The sequence below is a fragment of the Salvelinus fontinalis genome, chromosome 18, assembly GCF_029448725.1.
Source record: "Salvelinus fontinalis isolate EN_2023a chromosome 18, ASM2944872v1, whole genome shotgun sequence".
Lineage (NCBI taxonomy): Eukaryota > Metazoa > Chordata > Actinopteri > Salmoniformes > Salmonidae > Salvelinus > Salvelinus fontinalis.
The window spans coordinates 55,635,522-55,640,456 of NC_074682.1; the positions used below are offsets into that span (position 1 = coordinate 55,635,522).

General features: G+C 50.8%; 1 long non-coding RNA gene across 4 annotated transcripts; it reads right to left on the reverse strand.

Moving 5' to 3' along the window:
• Nucleotides 1-767: 767 nt before the first annotated feature.
• Nucleotides 768-2,792, reverse strand: LOC129815772 (uncharacterized). Of its 4 annotated transcripts, none has more exons than XR_008753472.1 (5): nucleotides 2,476-2,792; nucleotides 2,270-2,419; nucleotides 1,527-1,676; nucleotides 1,003-1,493; nucleotides 768-857 (listed from the first exon to the last, which is right to left on the reverse strand). It is a non-coding gene; the product is annotated as an uncharacterized LOC129815772 (long non-coding RNA). The 4 variants fall into 4 exon arrangements; XR_008753471.1 differs by having other exon boundaries at nucleotides 1,003-1,180; nucleotides 1,265-1,493; nucleotides 2,270-2,792; XR_008753470.1 differs by having other exon boundaries at nucleotides 2,270-2,792.
• Nucleotides 2,793-4,935: the final 2,143 nt, after the last annotated feature.

Genomic DNA, 4,935 nt, shown 5'->3' on the forward strand with positions numbered 1-4,935 from the left:
GCTACAGAGCCTAACCTAACCATGCTGTGCTACAGAGCCTAACCTAACCATGCTGTGCTACAGAGCCTAACCTAACCTAACCACGCTGTGCTACAGAGCCTAACCTAACCTAACCACGCTGTGCTACAGAGCCTAACCTAACCATGCTGTGCTACAGAGCCTAACCTAACCACGCTGTGCTACAGAGCCTAACCTAACCTAACCATGCTGTGCTACAGAGCCTAACCTAACCATGCTGTGCTACAGAGCCTAACCTAACCACGCTGTGCTACAGAGCCTAACCTAACCTAACCACGCTGTGCTACAGAGCCTAACCTAACCACGCTGTGCTACAGAGCCTAACCTAACCACGCTGTGCTACAGAGCCTAACCTAACCACCCTGTGCTACAGAGCCTAACCTAACCACGCTGTGCTACAGAGCCTAACCTAACCACGCTGTGCTACAGAGCCTAACCTAACCTAACCACGCTGTGCTACAGAACCTAACCTAACCACGCTGTGCTACAGAGCCTAACCTAACCATGCTGTGCTACAGAGCCTAACCTAACCATGCTGTGCTACAGAGCCTAACCTAACCACGCTGTGCTACAGAGCCTAACCTAACCACGCTGTGCTACAGAGCCTAACCTAACCACACTGTGCTACAGAGCCTAACCTAACCACACTGTGCTACAGAGCCTAACCTAACCACGCTGTGCTACAGAGCCTAACCTAACCACGCTGTGCTACAGAGCCTAACCTAACCACGCTGTGCTACAGAGCCTAACCTAACCTAACCACGCTGTGCTACAGAGCCTAACCTAACCACGCTGTGCTACAGAGCCTAACCTAACCATGCTGTGCTACAGAGCCTAACCTAACCTAACCATGCTGTGCTACAGAGCCTAACCTAACCATGCTGTGCTACAGAGCCTAACCTAACCATGCTGTGCTACAGAGCCTAACCTAACCATGCTGTGCTACAGGGCCTAACCTAACCACGCTGTGCTACAGAGCCTAACCTAACCTAACCACGCTGTGCTACAGAGCCTAACCTAACCACGCTGTGCTACAGAGCCTAACCTAACCATGCTGTGCTACAGAGCCTAACCTAACCTAACCACACTGTGCTACAGAGCCTAACCTAACCACGCTGTGCTACAGAGCCTAACCTAACCACGCTGTGCTACAGAGCCTAACCTAACCATGCTGTGCTACAGAGCCTAACCTAACCACGCTGTGCTACAGAGCCTAACCTAACCATGCTGTGCTACAGAGCCTAACCTAACCTAACCACGCTGTGCTACAGAGCCTAACCTAACCACGCTGTGCTACAGAGCCTAACCTAACCATGCTGTGCTACAGAGCCTAACCTAACCACGCTGTGCTACAGAGCCTAACCTAACCACGCTGTGCTACAGAGCCTAACCTAACCTAACCACGCTGTGCTACAGAGCCTAACCTAACCACGCTGTGCTACAGAGCCTAACCTAACCATGCTGTGCTACAGAGCCTAACCTAACCATGCTGTGCTACAGAGCCTAACCTAACCTAACCATGCTGTGCTACAGAGCCTAACCTAACCACGCTGTGCTACAGAGCCTAACCTAACCACGCTGTGCTACAGAGCCTAACCTAACCACGCTGTGCTACAGAGCCTAACCTAACCTAACCACGCTGTGCTACAGAGCCTAACCTAACCACGCTGTGCTACAGAGCCTAACCTAACCATGCTGTGCTACAGAGCCTAACCTAACCATGCTGTGCTACAGAGCCTAACCTAACCTAACCATGCTGTGCTACAGAGCCTAACCTAACCACGCTGTGCTACAGAGCCTAACCTAACCATGCTGTGCTACAGAGCCTAACCTAACCACGCTGTGCTACAGAGCCTAACCTAACCATGCTGTGCTACAGAGCCTAACCTAACCACGCTGTGCTACAGAGCCTAACCTAACCATGCTGTGCTACAGAGCCTAACCTAACCATGCTGTGCTACAGAGCCTAACCTAACCATGCTGTGCTACAGAGCCTAACCTAACCATGCTGTGCTACAGAGCCTAACCTAACCATGCTGTGCTACAGAGCCTAACCTAACCATGCTGTGCTACAGAACCTAACCTAACCACGCTGTGCTACAGAACCTAACCTAACCACGCTGTGCTACAGAGCCTAACCTAACCACGCTGTGCTACAGAGCCTAACCTGACCATGCTGTGCTACAGAGCCTAACCTAACCACGCTGTGCTACAGAGCCTAACCTAACCATGCTGTGCTACAGAGCCTAACCTAACCTAACCACGCTGTGCTACAGAGCCTAACCTAACCACGCTGTGCTACAGAGCCTAACCTAACCATGCTGTGCTACAGAGCCTAACCTAACCACGCTGTGCTACAGAGCCTAACCTAACCTAACCACGCTGTGCTACAGAGCCTAACCTAACCACGCTGTGCTACAGAGCCTAACCTAACCATGCTGTGCTACAGAGCCTAACCTAACCTAACCACGCTGTGCTACAGAGCCTAACCTAACCACGCTGTGCTACAGAGCCTAACCTAACCACGCTGTGCTACAGAGCCTAACCTAACCATGCTGTGCTACAGAGCCTAACCTAACCACGCTGTGCTACAGAGCCTAACCTAACCACGCTGTGCTACAGAGCCTAACCTAACCTAACCACGCTGTGCTACAGAGCCTAACCTAACCTAACCACGCTGTGCTACAGAGCCTAACCTAACCACGCTGTGCTACAGAGCCTAACCTAACCACGCTGTGCTACAGAGCCTAACCTAACCACGCTGTGCTACAGAGCCTAACCTAACGGCACTGTGCTACAGAGCCTAACCTAACCTAACCACGCTGTGCTACAGAGCCTAACCTAACCACACTGTGCTACAGAGCCTAACCTAACCACGCTGTGCTACAGAACCTAACCTAACCACGCTGTGCTACAGAGCCTAACCTAACCATGCTGTGCTACAGAGCCTAACCTAACCATGCTGTGCTACAGAGCCTAACCTAACCACGCTGTGCTACAGAGCCTAACCTAACCTAACCACGCTGTGCTACAGAGCCTAACCTAACCACGCTGTGCTACAGAGCCTAACCTAACCATGCTGTGCTACAGAGCCTAACCTAACCTAACCACGCTGTGCTACAGAGCCTAACCTAACCACGCTGTGCTACAGAGCCTAACCTAACCACGCTGTGCTACAGAGCCTAACCTAACCACGCTGTGCTACAGAGCCTAACCTAACCTAACCACGCTGTGCTACAGAGCCTAACCTAACCATGCTGTGCTACAGAGCCTAACCTAACCACGCTGTGCTACAGAGCCTAACCTAACCACGCTGTGCTACAGAGCCTAACCTAACCATGCTGTGCTACAGAGCCTAACCTAACCATGCTGTGCTACAGAGCCTAACCTAACCTAACCACGCTGTGCTACAGAGCCTAACCTAACCTAACCACGCTGTGCTACAGAGCCTAACCTAACCACGCTGTGCTACAGAGCCTAACCTAACCACGCTGTGCTACAGAGCCTAACCTAACCACGCTGTGCTACAGAGCCTAACCTAACCACACTGTGCTACAGAGCCTAACCTAACCTAACCACGCTGTGCTACAGAGCCTAACCTAACCACACTGTGCTACAGAGCCTAACCTAACCACGCTGTGCTACAGAACCTAACCTAACCACGCTGTGCTACAGAGCCTAACCTAACCATGCTGTGCTACAGAGCCTAACCTAACCATGCTGTGCTACAGAGCCTAACCTAACCACGCTGTGCTACAGAGCCTAACCTAACCTAACCACGCTGTGCTACAGAGCCTAACCTAACCACGCTGTGCTACAGAGCCTAACCTAACCATGCTGTGCTACAGAGCCTAACCTAACCTAACCACGCTGTGCTACAGAGCCTAACCTAACCACGCTGTGCTACAGAGCCTAACCTAACCACGCTGTGCTACAGAGCCTAACCTAACCACGCTGTGCTACAGAGCCTAACCTAACCTAACCACGCTGTGCTACAGAGCCTAACCTAACCATGCTGTGCTACAGAGCCTAACCTAACCACGCTGTGCTACAGAGCCTAACCTAACCACGCTGTGCTACAGAGCCTAACCTAACCATGCTGTGCTACAGAGCCTAACCTAACCATGCTGTGCTACAGAGCCTAACCTAACCTAACCACGCTGTGCTACAGAGCCTAACCTAACCACGCTGTGCTACAGAGCCTAACCTAACCATGCTGTGCTACAGAGCCTAACCTGACCATGCTGTGCTACAGAGCCTAACCTAACCTAACCACGCTGTGCTACAGAGCCTAACCTAACCACGCTGTGCTACAGGGCCTAACCTAACCACGCTGTGCTACAGAGCCTAACCTGACCACGCTGTGCTACAGAGCCTAACCTAACCACGCTGTGCTACAGAGCCTAACCTGACCACGCTGTGCTACAGAGCCTAACCTAACCATGCTGTGAACACAGCTCCCGGACTAACAAAACGATGTCTAAGACAAGTTTGGTAAGATTGTATACCACGAGTATGACAAAATATGTATTTTTACTACTCTAATTGCGTTGGTAACCATTTTCTAATAGCAATAAGGCACCTCGGGGGTTTATTGCTATTATAAACGGGTCTGATATAGCACGGCTGTCAGCCAATCAGCACTCAGGGCCTCGAACCACTCCGATTGTAAGAAATCAACGGACATTGTAACGCAGTGACCCAGACCATGTGTGACATGCTAGCTCAAGTGGAAGTAGCTGTGGGGAAAATGTTGAAATGTAATTTACTATTAATCATATCCTAATTTCAATATTATCTTGTTGGACTGACTCTCTGTATATTAACAACAATCAATTCCTTTTGGACCTCACTAAACTAATTTTGTCTGTGTGAATCCTCCAGGGCTATGCGTCCCAAATGGCACCCTGTTCACTG